At 42.5% G+C, this 25,432-nt stretch overlaps 1 long non-coding RNA gene across 1 annotated transcript in view; it reads left to right on the top strand.

Annotated features, from left to right (window-relative positions):
* The window catches only part of LOC123365303, a 43,063-nt gene extending 19,233 nt beyond the window's left edge, over positions 1-23,830 (top strand). Inside the window, exons 3-4 of the long non-coding RNA XR_006577525.1 lie at positions 8,794-8,854; positions 23,715-23,830. This is a non-coding gene — a long non-coding RNA (uncharacterized LOC123365303). The remainder of the gene's footprint in view (positions 1-8,793; positions 8,855-23,714) is intronic.
* The last annotated feature ends 1,602 nt before the right edge of the window (positions 23,831-25,432 follow it).

Here is a 25,432-nt window from a genome sequence, read left to right as displayed (position 1 = left end):
CAGCCCGGCTTCAACCCACTCTACTCCGCCAGCTCCCAGCTGTGGCGCTCCGCTTCTCGCCACCGGTGAGCAGGGCCGGCGCAACACATTAGGCGACCTAGGCGGTCGCCTAGGGAGCTAACATTTGGGGGGTGGCAACCGCGGTGGCTGGATCTTCGGCTTCCCCGCTCGGGGGTGGCATTTTGGGGGCGGGACCTTCCACTGCCTTTGTTGGGGGCGGCATTTCAGGGGCGGGGACTTCCGCCGCCTAGGGTGGCAAAAAAGCTGGCGGCGCTCCTGCCGGTGAGAGCCGGTGAGAGTCCTTTCCCAACCTGAGTGACATGGCTGGGGCCGGGGCAAGGGAAGTGGAGAAGGCTGGGGCTGCGTCTCTCTGCTTCTCGCCACTGGTGAGTGAGGGGGGGGAGATCCTTTCCCCACACTCACCAGTGGTGGGAAGCGGAGCGCCGCGGCTGGGAGCTGGTGGAGTAGAGCGGGCTGGGGCTGGGTTGCTCTGCTTCCCGCCATTGACGCTGAGTGCGGGGTCGCTGGGGGAAGAGGTGGAATGGGGGAGGGCTGGGGGCAGAGCAGGGGGGAAGGGTAAGAGGCAGGGTGGAGGGATTGTCTGGGGACCCACACCCCCGCTGGGGGAAGAGGTGGAATGGGGAGGGCCGGACGAGGGATAGGGCTGGTCACCAGGGCTGGTGCTGCTGTGTATGCAGCACGCAGCTGCCTAGGGTACCATGAAATTTGGGGGTCGCTTCAGAGGGTGTGTGTGTGGGCATCTGGAGGGGCCGCTGCTTAGAGGGGGGGGGCACTGCTGGGAGGTGGTAACACCTGAGAGCTGCTGGTGGGGGTGGGACCAGCTGTGGCGGCCTGCTGGGGAAGCAGCTACTCTGGCCGCCCGCATGGGGACCTCCACCGGAGGCTGCTGGTAGCGGCTTCACTGGCCACCCATACCATGCCATCCTTACTTCTTTGCTGCTGCAGGTGGTGGCTCTGTCTTTAGAGCTGGGCTCCCAGCCAGCAGCTGCCACTCTGCAGCTGCCTAGTTCTGAAGGCAGTGCCGCTGCCAGCAGCAGCACAGAAGTAAGGGTAGCAGTATCGCAATTTCCCCTATAATAACCTTGTGACACCCACTCCCCCACACCCCCAACTCCTTTTAGGGTCGGGATCCCTACAATTATAACACACTGAAATTTCAGATTTAAATAGCTGAAATCATGAAATTCGCAATTTTTAAAATCCCATGACTGTGAAGTTGACCAAAATGGACCATGAATTTGGTAGCGCCCTATTAATCGCTCCTTCTTTTCAGTGTTTCTAAGTTTGCTGAGAACGTTAGTAGCAGGGACGCTGCAGTGTAGTCAGTGTTCAGAGTCAGAGGCACAGCTCAATATCTCCATCTCATCTTCTCTGGCTGGAGTAGTATAAATGATTACCCACTCTCTGTATGAGATTGGCAGCTGAATGCAGGTGAGGTGATTGAAGATAAGTCCAGACAAAATAGAGTGGTGTTGGCTTGGGGGAAAGTGCCCCGAAAAGGATTGCATTGGCACATCTGATTGCAACATTAATTCACAGCCTTTGTGTGGCATTAGTTTGTATACGTCTCCTAGAAATATCTGTGGCTAAGAATTTTTTTTTCTATTCGCAGATAGCATGGCAACAGAGTCCTTTCCAGCTCCCCTTGCAGACATAACCCTTGCAACAGGTTGAAAAATTAGGGGGGAAAATTGCAAAAAACTTCTCCCTTTTCTTTGAAAAAAATCTAATTTTAAAGTGTTTTGACCAGCTCTGATTACAAGAGTTATCTATGTCTTTGCTGCCTTGAGATGAGATTCCATAGTATCCTGTACATGGGGCTACACTTCTAAGCCACTCAGCAAACAAAACTAATGCATTATGTGGCTGTCTGCTTATTAACCATGGCATTACACAGACAATATATTACACTGGGGCTCAGGAATTTCCACTGGCTGGCAATAAGTTTCTTGTTGGAGTTTAAGGTTATAAATTTATAAATTATTTGTAATAAGATATTGCCTTCCCCCTGTCAGGTTCATCATAACTAAGGCTATGATTTAATCATGAATATTTATAGTCAAAGTCCTGGACAGGTCATGGGCAAAAAACAAAAAATCACTGTCCATGACCTGTCCAGGACTTTGACTATAAATAGTCGTGATTGAATCTTGGGGGAGGGGGGACACTGTGGGAGAGGAACTCCAGGGAGCCCGACAGTGCTCTGACACTGCCGAAAGGGGAGTCCTGGGGGCCCGCCACGGGGGGGGAGGGAGTCCTGGGAGCGGAAGCCCCAGGGGGCCCACTGCCGCTCTGGCCAGGTGTGGGGGAGCCCTGAGATCATACACATTGGCTGCTGCTTGGGTGGTCCCCGTGGCCAGCTGCCCAGGGCTGCCAGAGCATTGGCCAGTGCAGCTGGCTGCAGAGCCACTCCAGCAGTGTCCGATGTGGCTGTCCCCAGGGCTGCCTGAGCATATCTATCTTTTTCCCCAGCTTAGTGTCATCTGTGAACTTGCTGAGGGTGCAAGGCCGGGCCTTAAAACCTATAGGGATGGAGATTCCACCACCTCCCTAGGTAACTCATTCCAGTGCTTCACCACCCTCCTAGTGACATAGTGTTTCCTAATATCCAACCTAGACCTCCCCCGCTGAAATTTGAGACCATTGCTTCTTGTTCTGTCATCTGGTACCACTGAGAACAGACTAGATCCATCCTCTTTGGAACCCCCTTTCAGGTAGTTGAAGGCTGCTATCAAATTCCCTCCTCACTCTTCTGTTCTGCAGACTAAATAACCCCAGTTCCCTGAGCCTCTCCTCGTAAGACATGTGCCCCAGCCCACTAATCGTTTTTGTTGCCCTCCACTGGGCTCTCTCCAATTTTTCCACATCCCTTCTGTGAGTGGGGGGACCAAAACTGGACACAATATTCTAGGTATGGCCTCACCAGCGCTGAATAGAGGGGATGCTCCTACTAATACTGCCCAATATGCCATTCGCCTTCTTGGAAACAAGGGCACACTGTTGACTCATATCCAGCTTCTCATCCACTGTAATCCCCATGTCCTTTTCTGCAGAATTTCTGCTTAGCAGTCAGTCTCCAGTCTGTAGCAGTGCATGGGATTCTTCCTTCCTAAGTGCAGGACTCTGCACTTGTCCTTGTTGAATCTCACCAGACTTCTTTTGGCCCAATCCTCCAATTTGTCTAAGTCACTCTGGACCTTATCCCTACCCTCCAGCATATCTATCTTTTCCCCCAGCTTAGTGTCATCTGTGAACTTGCTGAGGGTGCAATTCATCCCATCATCCAGATCATTAATAAAGATGTTGAACAAAACCAGCCCCAGGACTGACCCCGGGGGCACTCCGCTTGATATTGGCTGCCAATTAGACATTGAGCCATTGATCACTACCTGTTGAGCTTGACAATCTAGCCAGCTTTCTATCCACCTTATAGTTCATTCATCCAGCCCATACTACTTTAACTTGCTGGCAAGAATACTGTGGGAGACCGTATCAAAAGCTTTGCTAAAGTCAAGATTTATCACAGACACTGTGTTCCTTATATCCAAAGAGCCAGTTATCTCATCATAGAAGGCAATTAGGTTGGTTGGGCATGACTTGCCCTTGGTGAAACCATGCTGACTGTACCTGATAACCTTCCTCTCCTCCAAGTGCTTCAAAATGGATTCCTTGAGGACTTGCTCCATGATTTTGCCAGGGGACTGAAGTGAGGCTGACCGGTCTGTAGTTCCCTGGGTTCTCTTTCTTAAACAGGGCACTATATTTGCCTTTTTCCAATCATCTGGGACCTCCCCGATCGCCACAAATTTTCAAATATATGTCATGAAATATGTCATGTCTCTTGATAAATGAACATTGTGGTGAATGTTTATTAATATTATAATCTGTTAAATCTGTGAAATATCTTAATGTTCTTCTATGAAATGCTGGATTTGCTTCGTGTAAATTGCACAGAGTTTAGGATGGGTATAAAAAAAGGGGGGGGTGTGGGGGGCAGGAAGAACACAAACTCCCAACTCTAACCGACAGTTTAGCTCCAGTTTTCCAACCAGTCACAAAAAGAGCAGCTCTACTCTCACCAGTGAAAAAGAAATTAACTGGGACACATTACTGTTTTCTGAGAACCTGTGAAGATTATTAAAATGACAACAAACATCCAAGTGCACTGGGCTTAATTGTACTGGGATCATGACTACCCCAGCCATCTTTACAGCCACACAGAATTTTTTGTTCCCTGAATCTCACACTGCTAAGCAGGGCCTGCAGAACAGCCAGTCTCCAGGCAACCTAATGAGCATAGCTGGCCTGTAGTACGCTGCCTGATTGGCTATACTACCTGGCAAGTGGGAAGAGGCAGCAGACTCTTCAGCTGCTCAGAGTTAAAGCATTTGTCCATGTCTGTGATAGTTCCTGGGCCTGCTTCTTCCCAGCATTGTTTCTGCCTGGGATCCAAACTTGCTTCACTCCAGGTAACCCTGCTCTGACCCTTGGCTCTGGCTTCTGACTCCAGTTCTAACCCACAGCTCTGGCACCTGGGCTGCTGTCCCTGGCTTCTGATTCCTGCTCTAACCACAGGCCTGGCCCTTGCTGTAATCACAGGCCATGACTGCCCAGGCCCCACTGTCTGACTCACATCTGAATAAAGGATTGTCTCAATGACTTAAAATTTAGGCAAAACATATTCTGAAGGATACAGGCCCCACATGCCAAAAAATGGAAGTGGAGAGTATGTTTAGAAAGGGACTCCAAAATTGGGCTTGGAATAGCAGGTAACTTTCAATCTCATCTATTGAGAGTCCATAATCACTACATCTACACAACAAGCCACTGGCAGCAGCATGTAGTATATGTGTAGTTACATGTTGTGGTGAAAAGTCTGCTGTGTCTTCACTGTGGTGTGTAGCTACTTGTATCAGTGTTAGGCTATGGCAGAGGGGAGACCGCAGGCAAAAGCATCAGCAGCTCCCTGCTGCTCAAGTCTTTCTCTGCAGTAAGGAAAGGCTCTGGCAAGGAAGGGTTCCAGCTGTGGGGAGCTGGCAGAGTTTTTCTTCCCTGCCAGAGTCTTTCCCTGCAGTAGGGAAGTGCTCCAGCAGTGGGGAGCTGCCCAAACCTTTCCCTGATGCCTCTCTACTGCCAGAACCCTTCCCTGCTAGGGGAGTCTTTTCCTGTGGAGGGGAAAGGTTTTAGCACTGGGGCACCACATTGCTAAACATAGCAGTGTAGAAAGGAGGCACAACTTGGGTAAATAGAGTGTGCATTGGGTATGCACTTGCATATATATCACAATATTCAGCATGGGCAGTGGGTGAAGCAGCCATTGAGGGAGACTAGCCCCTGTCCTCTCCACTTCTACCTCCTCTCCACTGCAGAGCCCACAGCACCCCCAACACAGCTGCCAGGCCCCCAGTCCTGGGCTGCCCGAGCATCCCCAGCTCTGGAGCGCCAGGCAAAGGGTTTGCCCCCCCCCGACCCCAGAGCGCCAGACAAGTGGTTCAGCCCAGTCAACCTGGGCCACAGACGAGCGGCAACAATTGTAGGAGGGGCCTGGGAGTGGAATGTGGTGGGGGGGCTTAGCCCCCCCCAGCCTATGATATCCACCACCTATAAGCTTCAGGCATGTCTTTACTCACCTAAGCTGTGCCTCCTTGGCTATACTGCTGTCTATACCCATGCTAGTGTGGCTGCATAGGTATGTACTCTACCACCCCCTCATTAGCATAACCTCAGGGGGTTCGGTTTATAAGTGGTCTGTTTTCTACTTGATTCTGCGTGTGCCCCCGCCCCCCCCCAGCTCTCTGGAGTAGATAGGTGAAGATATGTTTTTAAAGCAAACGAAAAAGTGCAGTTGGGGGGAGGAGGGCGAAGTTAGGAGAAAAAGAGGGATACAGTGGGGGCACTCTCTGGTTCAGCATTGCCAACTTAAGTGCAAGAGTGTAATAAGAAAAGCCAAAGAGGAGTTTGAAGAACGGCTAGCCAAAAACTCCAAAGATAATAACAAAATGTTTTTTAAGTACATCAGAAGCAGGAAGCCTGCTAAACAACCAGTCGGGCCCCTTGATGATCAAAATACAAAAGGAGCGCTTAAAGACGATAAAGTCATTGCGGAGAAACTAAATGGATTCTTTGCTTCAGTCTTCACGGCTGAGGATGTTAGGGAGATTCCCAAACCTGAGCTGGCTTTTGTAGGTGACAAATCTGAGGAACTGTCACAGATTGAAGTGTCACTAGAGGAGGTTTTGGAATTAATTGATAAAATCAACATTAACAAGTCACCGGGACCAGATGGCATTCACCCAAGAGTTCTGAAAGAACTCAAATGTGAAATTGCGGAACTATTAACTAAGGTTTGTAACCTGTCCTTTAAATCTGCTTCGGTACCCAGTGACTGGAAGTTAGCTAATGTGACGCCAATATTTAAAAAGGGCTCCAGGGGTGATCCCGGCAATTACAGACCGGTAAGTCTAACGTCGGTACCGGGCAAATTAGCTGAAACAATAGTAAAGAATAAAATTGTCAGACACATAGAAAAACATAAACTCTTGAGCGATAGTCAACATGGTTTCTGTAAAGGGAAATCGTGTCTTACTAATCTATTAGAGTTCTTTGAAGGGGTCAACAAACATGTGGACAAGGGGGATCCGGTGGACATAGTGTACTTAGACTTCCAGAAAGCCTTTGACAAGGTCCCTCACCAAAGGCGCTTACGTAAATTAAGCTGTCATGGGATAAAAGGGAAGGTCCTTTCATGGATTGAGAACTGGTTAAAGGACAGGGAACAAAGGTTAGGAATTAATGGTAAATTCTCAGAATGGAGAGGGGTAACTAGTGGTGTTCCCCAAGGGTCAGTCCTCAGACCAATCCTATTCAATTTATTCATAAATGATCTGGAGAAAGGGGTAAACAGTGAGGTGGCAAAGTTTGCAGATGACACTAAACTACTCAAGATAGTTAAGACCAAAGCAGATTGTGAAGAACTTCAAAAAGATCTCATAAAACTAAGTGATTGGGCAACAAAATGGCAAATGAAATTTAATGTGGATAAATGTAAAGTAATGCACATTGGAAAAAATAACCCCAACTATACATACAACATGATGGGGGCTAATTTAGCTACAACGAGTCAGGAAAAAGATCTTGGCGTCATCGTGGATAGTTCTCTGAAGATGTCCACGCAGTGTGCAGAAGCGGTCAAAAAAGCAAACAGGATGTTAGGAATCATTAAAAAGGGGATAGAGAATAGGACTGAGAATATATTATTGCCCTTATATAAATCCATGGTACGCCCACATCTTGAATAATGTGTACAGATGTGGTCTCCTCACCTCAAAAAAGATATTCTAGCACTAGAAAAGGTTCAGAAAAGGGCAACTAAAATGATTAGGGGTTTGGAGAGGGTCCCATACGAGGAAAAATTAAAGAGGCTAGGACTCTTCATCTTAGAAAAGAGAAGACTAAGGGGGGACATGATAGAGGTATATAAAATCATGAGTGATGTTGAGAAAGTGGATAAGGAAAAGTTATTTACTTATTCCCATAATACAAGAACTAGGGGTCACCAAATGAAATTAATAGGCAGCAGGTTTAAAACAAATAAAAGGAAGTTCTTCTTCACGCAGCGCACAGTCAACTTGTGGAACTCCTTCCCTGAGGAGGTTGTGAAGGCTAGGACTATAACAATGTTTAAAAGGGGACAGGATAAATTCATGGTGGCTAAGTCCATAAATGGCTATTAGCCAGGATGGGTAAGAATGGTGTCCCTAGCCTCTGTTCATCAGAGGATGGAGATGGATGGCAGGAGAGAGATCACTTGATCATTGCCTGTTAGGTTCACTCTCTCTGGGGCACCTGGCATTGGCCACTGTCGGTAGACAGATACTGGGCTAGATGGACCTTTGGTCTGACCCAGTACGGCCTTTCTTATGTTTATGTTTAGCATGCCATCTCTCATATTAGAAAATAAGGGAGGGGAAATAAACCTTTTCTCAAGGCTAATCCAATAGCGTTGTTTCAAATTATGGGGGTCGGTTAAGGTTTCTTAGTTTCTGTGTAGCTTTTATTCTTTAATTCAAACCAACAGATTTTTTGTTAGTGTAACTTCACTATGAAAACAACTTTTCTAAAAAACTAAATCAAATACATAGTATTTCATCACATTTTCTTGTTACTTTGCATGCATGTAGGTCTTGATAAGAACAAAACCTTTTATTCTATCCTCTTTGGCCCTTTTACAATTTGTCTTGTTTATAGTGAAGTAAATTGAAAGTCCCAGATTGTGGCTATCAGTAGATACTCACATAGAACAGCTTATTGAAACCTAACCCAAAGTGGTTTAACTAAAACAATGTACCATATAGTATGAAAATTGCAATTTTGGCTGTATTGAACCTCCACTAGTTAAGGTGTGAGGGAATTCCTAAGACTTTCATTCTATTTACGTATTTTATTGTTTACTTGAAAATCTCCATATTTTTCGAATGCAATCAGGGGACAGCAAGGGAGTTCTTTGATCACATTTACCACATGCAATTTTCCATAGATGTTATCTAAAGACTGAGTAGCTTGGTGGATAAATGTTTCTGCTTCATATTTATCAGTTGAATTTAAATCCTCTGGCTTACAAATCATGGATTTGAATTGTTGAGTCAGGACTCCAATTTTGTCTTATTTAACCTGACCATTTTAACCCCTAACATTTTTCTAATATGGCTATTTTGAATACTATACTATCTTCCTGTGGCTGAGCTATTCTTTCTGACTTTGCTTTTGTTATAGGTGAAATGCAATCAATCAGATAAAGAAATAAAGATTGGCATGCTATTGGAAAGGGGGAAAGGTAAGTTTGAGATGTCTCTATACTATGAATTTTCCCATTGTGTTAGAACTGAGGAAAAACCTGTGCTAAAGAACTTTGTGCTGATCTACTGAGAAAATAGCTACATTTAGCTAATTACTAAATGTTTCATATTCTCACGGGAATATACTGACAAAGTGGTTTCCAGGGTGTCTAATGTGTTTGGAGGAGGCAGTTACTGTATAAAATTCAAAGGCCAGATTTATAACATGAATAATGGATTTATGTCCATGAATAAATGACAATGCTAATGGTTAAACAAGTATTTAATGGTTATTCAACAAGTATTTCTGGGACTACCTATTAATTGTTTTTTATATACTAGCTGGAGGAAAACTGGACCTAATTATAATATTTTATATTAGTTTTATTTAAAATCTGATTGTGCCACTTAATGACACCCAGGTGCCTAGAATGCTACATAAGCTATGTTATGTGTACCAATATACAGTGCCTTATATCTCAAGTGCTTTGAGATCTTTTTGCAAACTCCACTGTCTTAAACACAAATGATCCCCAATAATCATTTTTTTTCCACTACTGTAATTTCTTGCCATTTCTTGTGTGAAATGTGGCAATCACCTTACAGCACAATGGATTAGATACTGTGGTGACTAATACTCTCTATATACTTTGGCTCAGTGCTGCCAAACCCATTCTGTGGAAGGGGCTGTATTCCACTTTTAATTATGGTCCGTGGCTGAGGTCTAAATGTAAGACCACATTCTCCCCTCACTCCACAGTTGATTTACCTCTGTCTGCAGAAGGTTTGCTCAGAGCCAGAACCTGGCCTTTGTGTAGTAGTTAGTCTTTGGTTTGTATGCCTTATTTAGAAGTACACATGAATGCCCAAAGTTTTATTAAAGAGGGTAAGTCTTTGGAGTGTTACTAAATGTGGAATAAAAAAAAAATTACAAAGGAAGACCTGAACCTGAAATGGCAGCAAAATATTTCAGTAACTCTACTGTAAATATTTGTTGTTCTGAGCAGAATGCTGTTAGTATTTAAATAAACCTATAAAAGAGAGATTTACCTCTGTGTCACACGCAACCCACAAAGGACTATATTAAACTCTTAATATTCACAGTGGAGACACTAGGGAAATCCCAATTTACACATAATGCTTGTGGTAAACTACTAATAAATTAATCAACAGACCAAATAATACTTCAACAACAGACATTTAAATTCCTAAGGGCGAGTATATCTATTTCTTTGGAGTTATATTAAAAGTGATATTGGTCTTCAATGAATATTAACATTTATTCATGAGACATATCTAATATGTTTGCTACTATTTTTTCTTTACTACATATTGCTCCTGGAATGATTCCATAACACAATTAGGGGGAAAGAGCAAGTAATCGGTAGACTGAGACAAGTATATAAAATGTATCTAAGGAAAAAAGGGATAACACTATCCTGAAATTATTGTGTCACTTTGTCTGTGGCTGTGACAGACGTTTCTGAATGCTTCATTTTAGATGGAATGTTAGGTGATATGGATTTAATATGGAGAAATTTGGTATTGTAGTGGATAATGGAAACTACAGATAATTTCTTTAAAACGTTAGCCTTATAAGTAGGACCCTGCCAAATTCATGGTCGTGAAAACTGCATCATGGACTGTGAAATCTGGTCCCCCACCACCCCTCGAAATCTGGTCTTTTGTGTATTTTTATCCTATGCTATACAGTTTTCAGGAGGGAGACCAGATTTCATAGTCCCAAGAGACCCAAAAGAATGCCATGGGCTGTCAAAGGGTTTACCTGTCTGTAGTTCAAGGGGACAAGCCCCAAAAATGAACAGTTGGCTAGAGTTCCCTGGAAATCTTGATTCCCAACTCTGGATCCTTGGACAAATGCGTAGTGCTACTCTATTTCTGCACTCATCTCCAACCTCTTCATTCTTACCCGTGGCAATATAGCCAAGCTAGTAGTCTTAGCTCCTATTGCCTGTGAAGCTCTATTTGCATTTTCTTATCCCTACATAGTAGAACAGGGAGAATACATTGGGAGTTAGCACTAATATACCCGGTAATCAATATTAACGTTTTTAAGTATGTATCAGCCTGGAGAATCCCTCTCTAGGTGCGTGTGTGCCCCATGCACACAAGATTGGAGCCTTTTGAATAGCAGTGTCCATCAGGGCCACATATGTGCCCTGTGTATACTTATTCTTCCATAAAGGGCATCAAAGGCACAAGACCCATGACCTTTTACTGCTCATTGGCAGTAAGGTAGAATCTAGTGAGTGTCTGACTTGCTAGGCTTTAGCTTCAGCTAAAACTTTCTAGAGTACTTCAAAACTCTTCTTCTTTACCTATGGAAATCTGCAGTGATTGAACTTGATCTTTTTTGGACAGATTTCTGATGATGCATCTGTATATCATCCCAGTACAGGGTACTTTATCATGGAAGACTATGGGCTAATCCCTTAAAGGAAGGCATCAGAGAAATGTTATGTACCAGATAGATGCTCTGCATGCTCATCATTCTCTTTGTGGACTTGGAAGTTGTGAGACTCTTGACTGAAGCCTCACTTGCTAGAAAAATCAATAAAGATCTCTTCAGACCCAAATGAGTCAGGTACCAGGCCCAAGAATATTTCTGAGTGCTCCATCCAATAGACAATGATCAACACCAGTGTGGAAAAGACTCCAGTACTGAACAAAGGCCCAGTGCCAAAGCAGATACCACTGGCACTGCAGCCAGCATCTAATACCAAAGTCTGGCACCAATAGATGCTGTCTGGAGGATAAAGAAAGAGGCTCATGACAGAGCTCAGTGTCTACCCATCAGAAAAGACTTTACAAGGACTCTAGGGAGAGAGCCATTGAGGTCCAAATGGAATTAAGGGCTAATGACTTCTCCACCAGTACCCATATTTATTACCATCATCTCATTGATGATGATTTCAGTGGAGTGTCTGATCCCACAGGATGTGTCTCTGGAGGAATCTAGAATGACTTTGGTACTAAGACAGTTATGGTACCATTGTTGCTCTTAGAGGATATTTACTGATCTTGTCCATCACTGCATTACACATTCTTGTCTTCTTTGAGCGGAGAACCCTCTCTCCTGAGATCCATGGGTGAGACTAGAAAGAGCAGGGGCTATCCATACAAGGCTCAGTCACAACAGCACCAGGAATGACATTGGACAGGCCGATATCAGACAAGCTGGCTGTATTCTTATGGTATGTCAGTTGGATTAACTGGGGTCTGTCTTCACACAGTTCCAGGACCTGATCTCCGGCCCATTCCAGGGAGCAGAAGAGATTGCACTTCCCCATGGCATCCCTGTCCAGCCCACCAACACCAGACATGGAAAAATGCCTAGAACTGCCAGATATGGGACCAGAGGAGCAACAACACTGTCCTACCTTGCCACCTTTTCATCTTGGTTACCTGATGAAATGGTGACACTGGTGTGACATGCTATGGACACATGGAATATTCAAATGATATTGTACAAACTTTATAAATGTTATATGCATCTTTATGGGATAATACTCCTGACTCAGTGGGATAGCTAAATGGTTTCCTGCAGGAACTATAATTTCTGGTGCTTAATTAATGCAAATCCCTAAGGCACATAATACGTCTGAAGAAGTTTCATCACCTGGGAAAATTGAAAGCACTGGTTTGAGCTGCTTTAAAAAGCCTGACAAACACAGAAATGAAAACTGTATAAAATGACCACCCAGACACAGGAAGAGAGGTCACTTTCATACTCAATCCAAGAACTGATAAGGAAACTGCGGCCAAGAGACATTGCTTGTGGAAAGGGCCTGAAATTCTTTATTCTGATCAGTCTCTGTGAAATGAGTGTCACCTGGTAAGCAAGGCATGCAAATAACCCATTTGTTTTCAAATTCTCTCTCTACTTTTGTTCTGAGTAAATAGTACTTTTCTTTAAGTAGGTTGGCTAGTCACTGGTTAATTCTATCATTGCCCCTGATAAAATGGGACTGCAGGTGCTGAACTAAAGTCAGATCTGCTGAGGTCATCACAGTAGATTGCAGAAATCTTCAGCCTAAATTCCCATTCTGGAGGGAGAGGATCCTGGGATCCTGCCCTGAGAATGTTGATGGCTAAAGGCCTGACATGTAAATAGGCTTCCCTCATGGAGTCAATGAAAGATCAAAGGTACAGTCACCTCAGAAACTGTGACAACCAGTACTGGCACCAGATGTCTTGAAGTCATTTCGAGAACTATTTGTGAGAATTGCAGACTAGAAACAGAGGGAGAGAGGTCTGTCATGCAAGAAGAAACTTGTAAGTTGTTCAACGTATTGACAACTTCAAGCCTAGCCAGAATCACCCTTCCAGTAAATGGACTACCTGACTTTGCTAAGGCCCTGTGGCAAGCACCTGCTCTGACATTTTCCATTGGTAAAAAGGTAGACAAATGGTACCAAAACCCATCCATATATATAATATATAATGATTCTAGTAATTCTATACCCATCCCAACATGTCTTTCTTGGCCATCTCAGTGGAGAAGGAGAAATCCAACTCCAAAAAGAGCAGTCTAACCGACAAGGATTCAAAGCAAACTTCACCTGTCTGGGAGGAAATCCTACTTTGCAGTCTCCCTTCAAGCACGGGTGGCAAATAACCATGCACTTCAGGCTAAATATAATTTTCTGACCAGAGAGAGAGAACACCTCTTCCTGTCAAAGTTCCAACATGAGAAAATGAGGACAAGTTCAAAGGAGAGCCAGTTAGTTGTCATAAAGGCCCTTTAAATGACAGTGAACACTTCCAACACTGCAACAAAATCTGTGGTTACTAAAATGATTATTTGAGGGGCTTCCCGGCTTCAGGCACTCCTAGAGGAGTGCAGGCCACAATCAAAGACTTGCCCTTTGAAGGGATGGAATTGTTTAGTGGACATATAGATGCCACTCTACGGTCCAAGACTCTAAGCCTACCCTGTGCTCCTTAGGGATCTACAGTCTGGCCCTGTAACATAAGCCATGTCCTTATCAATCCAGATGAGGCAGAGGAAACCATCTCACCATGTCAAAAAGCTCAATTATTCTTCGAAAAACAGGCACAGGTACAACAGGGGTTGCCAGTCTTCTTCCTCCTCCTCCTCAGCAAGGCAACCCACATCTGTGCCATGTCAGCAGATTTGACAGGACCGTCGTGAACCATAACATAGTCAGTTTGGAGCACTTAACCTTTGGAAGCTGCTTTGCCCCATTTTGTTGGCGTGGTCAGCCATAATGTTGGACAGATGGTTATCCATGGTTACACCATCCAGTTTTACTCCCTATCCTCTACCCACCCTTCCTTCTTCATCCCTAAAGCTCAAGACTGGTTTTTGACTCTGGAATTGCAAGAGGCATACTTCCTTATGGTAATCCATCCGGCACACAGAAAATACCTAAGATGCAGTGTGGGGGCCAATCATTACCAAGACCAGGTCCTGCTATTCAGACTCTCCACAGCACTAACAGTAATAATGAAATGCCTGGTAGTGGTAGCAGTACTTGTAAGGAGAAAGTGCATTCACAACTTTCAGTGACAGGCAGGTCAGAGACAGGTCCTCGCAGGAGACTGCAACAGCTATTGAGTATGTGGTCTCCTTGTTCTCCCAGCTAGGATTCCTTGTAAACTGAGATGTGATCTTACCTCATCACAGATGATAGAGCTGACAAGAGCCAATAATGACAGTATGTACTTGTCTGGGGCTACTTGGTCACATTTACATATGTGACACCACTTACTAGACTACAACCATAGCCCCTGTATCTATGGCTATGGTCTATGTACTCTTCATCCTAGCATCACAAGAGCAGGAATAACATCCCAGCCCCAAGTCCTGTCAGAACTCAGGTGGCAACTGGATCCAGAGAATGTGCAAACAAGAGGTTCTGTTCTTGGCCTCCTCCCTGACAATTACATTGGATCATGGATATCTAAGGGGCAGGCCAGCCCATGTGAACCACCTGCAGATGCAGAGGACCTAGGCCAAGGATGACTTAAAACCTTTATTAATGTTCTGGAGCTCATGCAGGCCCATCTGATGCTCTAGCATTCTTACCTGATCTGTGGAACTCCATTGTGCAGATCTTGAAAGACAACACATCCACAATGAGTTACATAAACAGTCCTCTCTGCCAGGAAGCCACTGGGCTATGGATATGGACTCATCTCCATGGGCTAAGTCCTTTGACTCTGCACCTCCCAGGAGCCAGCAACAACTTGGCAGTCTTCTTAAGTAGACATGCAGTAAAAACTGTGAGTGGTTGCGTTGTGCCAGTCCATCATTGACCTAATATTCCATCAACTGGGAACTACCTCTATAGATCTTAGCATAGAGGACAGCACCAAATGTCCAAACTTCAGACAGGCAAGGTCATGCTGATCCTGATAGTTCTTTATTGGCTGAGGCAATTCTGGCTGTTGGACTTTATTGCAAATGTCCAGTTACCCTCAGATCCATCTCCTAGTCTTCCCATACATAACTCAGAACAATGGTCAGGTGCTGCACCCAGACCCAAAGTCATTACACTTAAAGTTATGGATATTGGCTGGTTGAGCATTACTGTCAGAAGAAACTACTCCCAAGAAATTCAAGACATTCTCATACAGAGCAGAAAGCCATCTACTATGAAGACATACTCCTCAAAATGCGAAAAGTTCCCCATATGGGTAGTTCGGTACAATCTGGAATAAGTAGCGGTCCCAATAGCAACAGTCCCGTATGCTGCACTTGAAACATGTTGGATTGGCATTTAGTTCTCTCAAGGTCCACCTAATAGTAGTATTAGCTGGCAGGCAGCATAGGTGTCCTGGGTCTTTTCACACTAGGTGGCATCAGAGTTCCTCAACGGCCTCCTGCATACTTGTTCACCTGTTAAAGACATGACTCAAATTTGGGACCTACATATTGTTCTTCTAAAGCTCATGGAGCTTCCTTTTCAGCCACTGTCATTTTCTCAGTAAATTATCTTAACCTCAAGATGTGTGGGCTTTTTTCTTCTCTAAGTTTAATAGTTCAGTGTGGATGGTCAGTGAGCTCCAAGTCCTCATTGACTGACCTCCACAACCTTTCACAGGGACAAGGTTGTGCTGAGGCAAGACCCTACGGTCATCTCTAAGGTGGTGTTGAAATTTAACTTAAATTGATCAATTAACCTATCAGTCTTCTGCCCAAAGCCACCCTCAACACTGGGAGAGAAGATTTGAATTTTGGACATTTCCAGAGCCTTGCTCTATTAGTTTAACAGGACAGAGTCTTTTAGAGTATGTCTACAGTCCCCATAGTGTCCTCAAGTGCAGAAGTCTACACAGCAAAGAAAAAGTCCCACAGCCCGAACCCAAGTCGCCTGGCATAGGCCAGCCACGGGTTTTTCTTTGCTGTGTAGAAATACCCAGAGACTGTCTCCTTGACGCTGTTACTGTATCCAGCCTATCAAAAGGCCAAGCCATTTTTGTCACAGAGAATAGATCTTAAATAGATCACACAGTGTATTTCAACCTGCTGTCAAAGAGAAGGTGAGCCTCTCCCGCAGAATGGCAAGGTATACTCCAACAGGGCAGAGGTAGCATTGTCAGCCTGCTTCAAAAACATGCTAATATCTGATATCTACCAGGCAGCAATGTGGTGCAATCCACTCATCTTTGACAAACATCACGCCCTTGATATGTCAGCAAGGTATGATGCCAAGTTCAGGAGAGCAGTGCTTCAATCGTTATTTGACTAAAGCAGCTGATGAAACTCTTCATTCCCACCCTCCAGAGAAGGTACTGCTTCCCAGTCACCTAGAGTGGAATCCATGCTGAGACATACTCGAAGAATGAATGGTTACTTACCCTACAGTAACTGTAGTTCTTCCAGATTTTATAACATCTTCAAGAATCTCAGTTACCATAGGATAAGTAACTGTTCTTTTCTGCATACTTCACTGTGAATCATTTCCTAAGGGGAGCATGCTGCTTACAGTTGCGCCTTCACCCTACTCTGCCTGTTGTTACACACACAAATGGATTTTTTTTTTCAAAATGGTGAAAAGTAGTAGGCAGATATGGAGATTCCAGCACTGGTAGTTGCCATGATGTGAATTATGTATAACCATTATTATGATTGAGAGATCAAGGAGAAAAATATTTGTTATTTTCTTGAGGTTGCCCCTGTTTTTTCCTCAAGACTATTGGAATCTAACACACCTGTATTTCAAGCATTGTGTTCAGTGAGGGCCTTTTACTTTTATTTCAAATGGGATTTGCTTTTACTCTTGCATAAATATCAATTATGCAAATACACAATCTAATCTGTCTGAGCTGTTCAGTTTTCTTCTGGGATATGTTGTTTCTAGGTAGAAGGAATGCTGAACTCATATAATGTTTTAACCATTCCAAAATTAGTCAAATCATTAATTGATTCTTTAAGAATATATCATCACATGAAACACTTTACCCCGTGATTCCTGAGTTGTCTTGTTAAATGCAAGTTCTGCACTTCATCAGCTGCTGTCAAACTCTCACAGTTAGCATTACGAGGATATCAGTCATATGATCCAATGCCTCCTTCATGACTATCTATATTCCAGCTTTTCATGTGTTTGCTTTAGGAAGTATGTAGTAGTTATCTATACTGGGGAAGTTATTTATAACTTGTAACTTGGGTGTCCCCTCATCTAAATGTAGTTTTAAAAGTAACATTCACAGCTATGTAAATTCCTGCCTGGCTGCATTCAAGTTCCCCTACTGGTCTGAGGGAAGCCCTGACTGAAATAGTGCTAAAAGATTAACAGCACAGCAGTCTTTTTCACACAAATATCACCAGTAGCAATTGTATTAAACTGATGGGACTGCACACCTTGCACAGTACCTTTAATCTGATAAATGCCTTTAATCTGAGGAATTTGCTCTTGCTGCGCTTTGAACCTTGCTCTCTTGGTTTCAAATGCAGCTGCCCTCCACTCAACATCAATCTTGTATCCTTTACAAAAGTATATGTCCAGTATCTTCATTCTTATTTTAGGAATAAAAAATTACATAGGAAAAAATAAACTTTGTGCCTGTTACGTTATTGGTTGGCCATGTTTTTCCCCAAACTTGAGACTGATTCTCCTCTGACACCAGTTCTACAGGGTTGTAGCTATCTGCACTTTAATGGAGTAGCTCCTGATTCACACTAGTATAAGTGAGATCAGAATCAGGACACTTGTGTTAGATTTGACGGAATTACACCCCACGGTTTTTAAACAATGAAACATTCTTATATGGTTAGAGAAGCCAGGCTGTCAAATTTATTTCTATTTTTTTATAATGCATTTAGAAAATATAGGTAATACTTTTAGTTTATATCTTGTTTATGGTTTATATACTTTTATGTACTATTTTTATTTGAAAGCATTCTAATAAAAATTACTACTTTAAAATAGCCCAGGAAGTCTTTATGACCTAAGAGAAAATATATAAATAACTAACTCATTCAGTACATCTCCATCTTCTAGCTCATCACTCATCAGCCACAAACTGTAAGGCTGAGACACTTTAAATCATTCAAATGTATACATATACAGCATTTTATAAGGGCTTTCATAGTTAACCTAGCTTCCCTGAATGAGTTCTGAACTTCAGCTCTCCTTCTCCCCGACTTCAATTTTCCATGTCAAAAATGAACATAATCCATTAGTTTGATTAGTAGCAAACTGTTCTCTGAAACCTCCCTGTCCCATGTGCAAATATAGAATTTACCTACTATGCTTTTGATGTCAATAGTGCACCTTCTCATAACTCTGAAGTCCCATGACTATGGCTAGCATAGGAAGTAATCATGCATCTTTGAGTGAGAAAAATCAGAAGCAGTTTTGTGTATTTGAAGAACAGTACATAAGTATGTATTAAAGTGCTCTCTAATTATATTTTAATAATTAATGCCAGAATAACTTAAATTAAAATATAGAATAAGAAATGCAGATACACTTAGTCACAAACAAAAGCGTAGGCCCCCATTGTGCAGTTGTTCCAGCCAGGTAGACCCTTGAGGCTGGTGGGGCTCTGCCTGGGCAGCTGCCCACATACAATTCCAAGATGGGGCCTTCGTAGAAAAGGTTGAACTTCAAGTTATTTTAATGGAACCCAGCTGTCACTTTCTAAGCACTTACATTATCTTTACAAAAATTATATCTTTAAAAGGCAAAACCCCCAATTGTCAGCCTGAAAATAAACAATTAAAGCAGCAGTTTGAGATGCTTTTTGAGCTGAGCCTCTGCTTTGAGTTACTATTTTTGGTTGCGCCCACCCCAACCCAGACTTAATATAGACACATGCAAAAGTATGCTTGATAGCCTACTCATAAACCTAACAGAGACCATAACACAACTTGAATTAAATTACCTACACCTGTAAGTTTCAAATATACAGATACTTACCAATGACACAGCCAAGCTTTCCTCATCAGTGGTCTGCTTCTACCTTGCAGCCATGAAGCACTGCTAGGGCAGAACCAGTACCTGCCCTTCTGTCCCTCCCACTTCAAGTTTTCAGGGTGGGGGAAGGCATGTGTGATGGTCTCTGAGGATGGAGCCAGCCCTGGGAATGGAGGCTGCCAAGAGCAGGAATTGGCATGGTCACATCAGATGGTGACACTGACCCACAGGTTGGTTGGCCCACTGAGGTGATTCAGGGTGGAGGTGACATTTCTTTCCTGACCTCAGTGCAGGCTGGCACAAGCTGCCTGATATCACAAGTCTTGCCTCCCCACCCAAAAAATCAATGTTCCTTAGTACACCGCCTGGGAGGGCGTACCTCCCCTCCCTAATTTGAAAGTCTCTGAATTAAAGGATCCTTTCAGTAACCAACTGGCATACTTCACCACTCTCTATCTCCCTACCCAGTTTATAGTGCCCATAACATGTGAAGTTTCAGAGAAATTAGTATTTTAGGGGATAAATATGGTGGTGATGGGGTTTGAAAATGCCTCTTACAACAATGAAGTCTTAACAATGAAGTGGCAATAGTTGTATTAAATTAGAATATTTGTGTACTGTACAGCAAATATGAAAAGTAATAAAACAATCTCCAGTAAGGTCCATTTAAGTAGCGTTCAGTACCTTTTCATGTCACTCACAGCATATGTATTATTAATGGTTCAGTAAATTCTGTTTTTAATAAAGCTTTTCTTTAAAAAAGATACTTTCTTTAAAAAGAACACTTGCTGATCATAACTAGAGTGGCGGTGACTACTATAATTAATTTTTTTTAAGGAAGTGATTCCATTCCAACCTTTTGTTTTTAGTCACTTTCTGAAATATTCAGTTTCATGTTGAAATTTTTAACTTGATGTCTGCCCCAAGGTGAAAATGTCTTTAAAAGAGTAACAGAAATGGTTTGACCTTTTTTCAGTTGCAAGGATGGGGGTGAGGGGGTGGGAAGGAACACACTTTCTGCTCCTATTTATTTAACAGCCTGGGCCAATCGCTTTCTCTCTGCTTGGACTCACTAGTCAGAGTGACCAATCATTGGCTTCATTTGAACCAAACTATTTTCTTTCATTTATTCTTCCCAAAGTTCTGGTAGCTCACAAAAGTTGATCTATGGTCTCTCATTGTAGAAAGGGAAATTGCATATTTCAGACAGAAGTGCTGTAATAAGATACTTTATTGGTTCTGACTGCTGGTTACAAGAAAGACATGCATAACCTGGAAAAACTAACTAAGGATCTGATTTTTGCAAACATTTAATGTAAAGTCACTCATGTGAGTAAGTTGTACTCCCATTGAAGTTAACGGGACTACTCATGTACATAAGTGTTTGCATGAATGGGTCATAAATGAACTTTAAACAGAGTCTGAAATGGACTATACACAAAATGTTGTCTAATCTACAAAGTAAACAGTCTGAAAAATAATTGTTCTGCAATCTTTTGGAGTTACTATAAATCTCAGGTGCTGTTTGTGAAAAAAGATTTTTTTAAAAAAGAAGGCTTGTGATATTTAAATTGACAGTATTCCTTAAATAGAACCTAATTCCCACTGGCAGCTAGGGATCCCATTTCTTCTAAAATCTTGTTCTTATTTCTTGCATATTAGAAGTATTTACTCTGTATTTCAGCATTTGCCTGAGAGCAGTCCTGGATGTGCCCATAGTCTCCCTACTTTTATGTGACTGGTTATGGACCTACTGTTACATGTCTATTATTCGCTTCCTTTCTTTAATAATTGTTCAGCCTACGTCTTTAGACTACTTCATTTTCTTTGACAATTCCAGTGGACCAGAGCCGCAGCTGGTGTGCATGGGCATAGCTCCATTGGCTTCAATGAGGGTATGCTGATGTACACTATTTGAGGATCCAGACCGCTATCCTTGGGGAGTGGATTAGCACAAACATCTTCTGCCCAACTACTTTCACCTGTGAAGATGACTGGTGATACCATGTTCTTAATGTTGATGCCTTTTTATGTTCAAATAAATTTAGCTAAGGAAAATGTCTCCTCTTTACCATATGCCATATGTTCTATAAACCAGAAATAAAATGAAATGGTTACCAGAAGTGACAGATTTATATGACACATGATGTGTTTAAATGCAAGAAAGCTTCTCTATCGGGAGATAGATCTCAGCCTTTTACTGAGCATGTCTAAGATCAGTTTACACAGCTGGGCCTGTGCAGGTAGATGGGGCACAGGTTCAAGCCATGTAGTGTTTCCTTACGCCAATGAAAAGATGTTCATGCAGTGTTACACTTTTACAGAGGATCAGAAAAAATATTTTAAAAATCTTTTATACTATTTCTTATTGTAAGCTCATTGTCAAAGTCTATTTGGAGAAAATGACAAATTCAGCTCTGGAAATAGTACTATTGATTCGGCATTGATAATTATAGATCCAAAACAAAAGCATTGTGTATAATCCATGAATAATATGGCATGGATATAGTAGTGAATTTGAAGATTTAGCTTAAATGGATTTTTTTTAAAAAAAAAAAGTTAGCTTGAATGCTTCACATTAACTGCACCAAATGCATCAGAAATTATTTCCATGATATAGTACAGAAAGTATAATACTTCATATGATATGAGTACTAAAAAATAAATTACAGAGCATTCATAAAGACTCTTCAGAAGCCAGAATTCCACAGAGAGCTCTTAAAGGCTCTAAACTGATTGTATTTGTCTCTTAGTTAGAAATAACTATTTAGAGTAAGACTTCTAGAAACTATACTAATTGACATATACGTTACCTGTACTGATAAAAGCTTTAAGATATCTGTGGATGAAACCTGCTAGTAATCTATTGCATTGCTTTTTGTAATGATATACTGCATTTTTATGCTACTATAATACAGCTCTTGGAAATAGTTAAATGTTGACAATGAATGAATTTTTGTTCAAAGGCTTGCAGTGTACTATCAATTCTGAAGAAAATAAACTTAAATTAAAACACTGAAATCCATAATATAGCACATACACCAATTGTAGTATGTTCATATATCTTGTTCTAAAGATTAACAAGACAATCAATTTCTCATGTAGTAGATGGTCCATGGTCTGGCATTTATATAATTTTTAAAGTTTTTGGAAGTAATCATTCTATCCAAGTTGACAATTTCAGAATGAGATTACCTAATGATTCATGATCACATTACATTTTTTTCTGAAAAACCACATAAATACTGTCCCATTCCCATTAAAACTCTATTTACAGCTGGGCAATATTTTGCTCTTTGCACTGGTGTTCAGGTATCCTTTTGATAATGGACAAATGTTCATGTTTTATTTTTGCCAGTTAGCAGCTCTGTTGCACCTAAGAAAGCCATCGTGCAGCATCCTTCCTTTCTGTAGCTTCAATTATTGTATTACTCCAAACCACCCCAATTATGAGTTAACTATAAAAATGAGAAAGGGGGAAATAGACCATCTATACTGGGTTATCTGGTCTGTTCCTTTGTCGGTGTAGGATGTATTCCTTGCAGTATGTTCTCCATTTGATTAAGCCAGTTTTATATAAAAAGAGACTGTGCTGTAGTCCATTCTGTGAGCAAAGAGGCTAACCTTCAAAATAAAAGATGGTGATTGCTTTCAGCAGGTCTTTTGCATATTCCACTTCAGAAGTAAAGTTATTAGGTTGGTTAATTCAGTAAGTAAAATCCTCTTATTCCTATTTGAATATTGACAACGTAGCAGAATTTTGAGATGCCTACACAATCCATCACTAAATTTCATCACTCAGTAGCTGACCTTCTAGTGATCTGCAATACACCATCCATCCATCCCCTCACTGGTTATCCCCTTCTACAATGACCCTCTGCATTCCTTCCATAATAACTTTTTGAAGGTTATTTCCATCTCCCTGCCTAATATGACTGTGACTGATATCACTTCTGTATTCATACCCTACACATTATTGTAATAATCTTTGTGCAAACTATGCCCTGAGAGTATCATTTAAAAATGAGCACACTGATCATTAATACTTTGTGTAATGTATATACAAAATGCATATTAGGAGTTATGAATATAAGATGAAATGATGAGTAAAATGTGTTTACCAAGCCTGTTTCTCAAAGACCAAGGGCAAGCTGATACCTCTACCCAAAAGTCATCAAAACTGATTGGCAGTCACCTGTCAAGTGGCCATTCTTTGGCAACAAAGTGAGCAGGAACAGATGAATCTGCGTTTTAGCAAATAACCACGTGGAACCTATTTCACCACAAGACTTCATGTTTCCTTCCTCGCAGCTGGAATGAATTTTATCTAGGGGTATCCCCTCAGGAAAATGCATTTTAAAGAATGACTGGACTATAAAAGAGGGGCAAAACACCCCACATTCATTCTCTCTCTTTCTCTTTCTCTCTCTCTTTCTCACACACTCAGACACCCCTAAGATGAGAAAGGAACCAGCACTTTAACTCTGGGAGAAGATTACGACCTGAGAATTTGGTTAGCCATGTTGCTGGGAATCTGTGATAAGGATTTTACCTCGAATCAAGTCTAGCTTGTTAAGTTTTAGCTACTAGAAAGTGTTTAATCTTTATTTTTCTTGTAACCATTTCTGATTTTAATACTTGTATTTACCTAAAACCTATATCTTTATAGTTAAATAAACTTGTGTTGTTTTTAATCTAAACTAATCAAGCGTTTTGTGTTTAAACTGAACTGTTGGGTAACTCCAATTAAAGTAGCAAACTGTTTGAATATTGACCCTTTACAGGGCCAATGGACCTTTAAATATCTGAACTGTCACAGAAAGGGCTGGACAGTACAGAACACATGTTTTAGGGAAAATTTGGGACCCAGGAGTGTGTTGGAGTCACCCTGCAAGTAGTAATGAAGGCTGGTGGAAGCTGGAGTGTTGCTGACAGGCTGCTGGGGTCAGAGTTGCTGGACCAGGGCTGAAGCTATACACAGGGTATGTCTACACTACGGGACTATTCCGAATTTGCATAAACCGGTTTTGTAAAACAGATTTTATAAAATCGATTGCGCGCGGCCACACTAAGCACATTAATTCGGTGGTGTGCGTCCGCGGTCCGAGGCTAGCGTCGGCTTCTGGAGCGTTGCACTGTGGGTAGCTATTCCCTAGCTATCCCATAGTTCCCGCAGCCTCCCCCGCCCCTTGGAACTTCCGGGTTGAGATCCCAGTGCCTGATGGGGCAAAAATCATTGTCGCGGGTGGTTCTGGGTAAATGTCGTTAGTCACTCCTTCCTCTGGGAAAGCAACGGCAGACAAGCATTTCGCACCTTTTTCCCCTGGATTGCCCTGGCAGATGCCATAGCATGGCAATCATGGAGCTTGTTTTGCCTTTTGTGACTCTCACCGTATGTGTACTAGATGCCGCTCACAGAGGCGATTCAGCAGCGCTACACAGAAGCATGCTTTTGCTTTTGCATGACAGCAGAGATGGTTACCAGCCATATTGCACCATCCAAACCCTTCCATAAATTGGAACTAAGATGATCATGGCTACCAGTCCTTTTGTACCATTTGCTGCTGTCATAAGTGCCCCTGGCTGCTCTTAGCCAGGGGCGCAAAAGCCAAAATTGGGAATGACTCCCTGAGTCAATCCCTCCTTTTTGGTATCTAAAAATAGAATCAGTCCTGCCTAGAATATAGGCAAGTGTACTAGATAACCACTGTATCATAGAACCAGAGAGCACAGCTGCTCTGTGTCAGATCCTGCAGAAATTATGATCTGTATGCTATTCACAGGGGGTGCTCCTGTAACAACACCACCTGTTCATTCCGTTCTTACCCCAGCCTTCCTGGGCTACCATACCATTGTCCCCCCACTTGTGTGATGAAGTAATAAAGAATGCAGGAATAAGACATGGTGACTTGTTAGTGAGAAATGAGTGGAAGGCAGCCTCCAGCTGCTATGATAGTCCAGACAGGACATTAAGCAGTGTGTAGGAGAGAAGCCCAGCATCCCTCTGCTAGTCCAGGGGCAACTGAATCTTTTCTTTACACATGAAGGGTGGGGGCTGATGGAGCTCAGCCCCCTGTTGCTATGATGACGATGGTTACCAGCCATATTGCACCATCCACCACCAGAAAAAATTAGGGCCAGGCGCCCTTGATCGACCTGACGGAT

Source organism: Mauremys mutica, chromosome 2 (genome assembly GCF_020497125.1).
Source record: "Mauremys mutica isolate MM-2020 ecotype Southern chromosome 2, ASM2049712v1, whole genome shotgun sequence".
Classification (NCBI taxonomy): Eukaryota; Metazoa; Chordata; order Testudines; family Geoemydidae; genus Mauremys; species Mauremys mutica.
The sequence above is the reverse complement of the archived record's forward strand: the minus strand, read 5'-3'. Positions and strand labels throughout refer to the sequence as shown.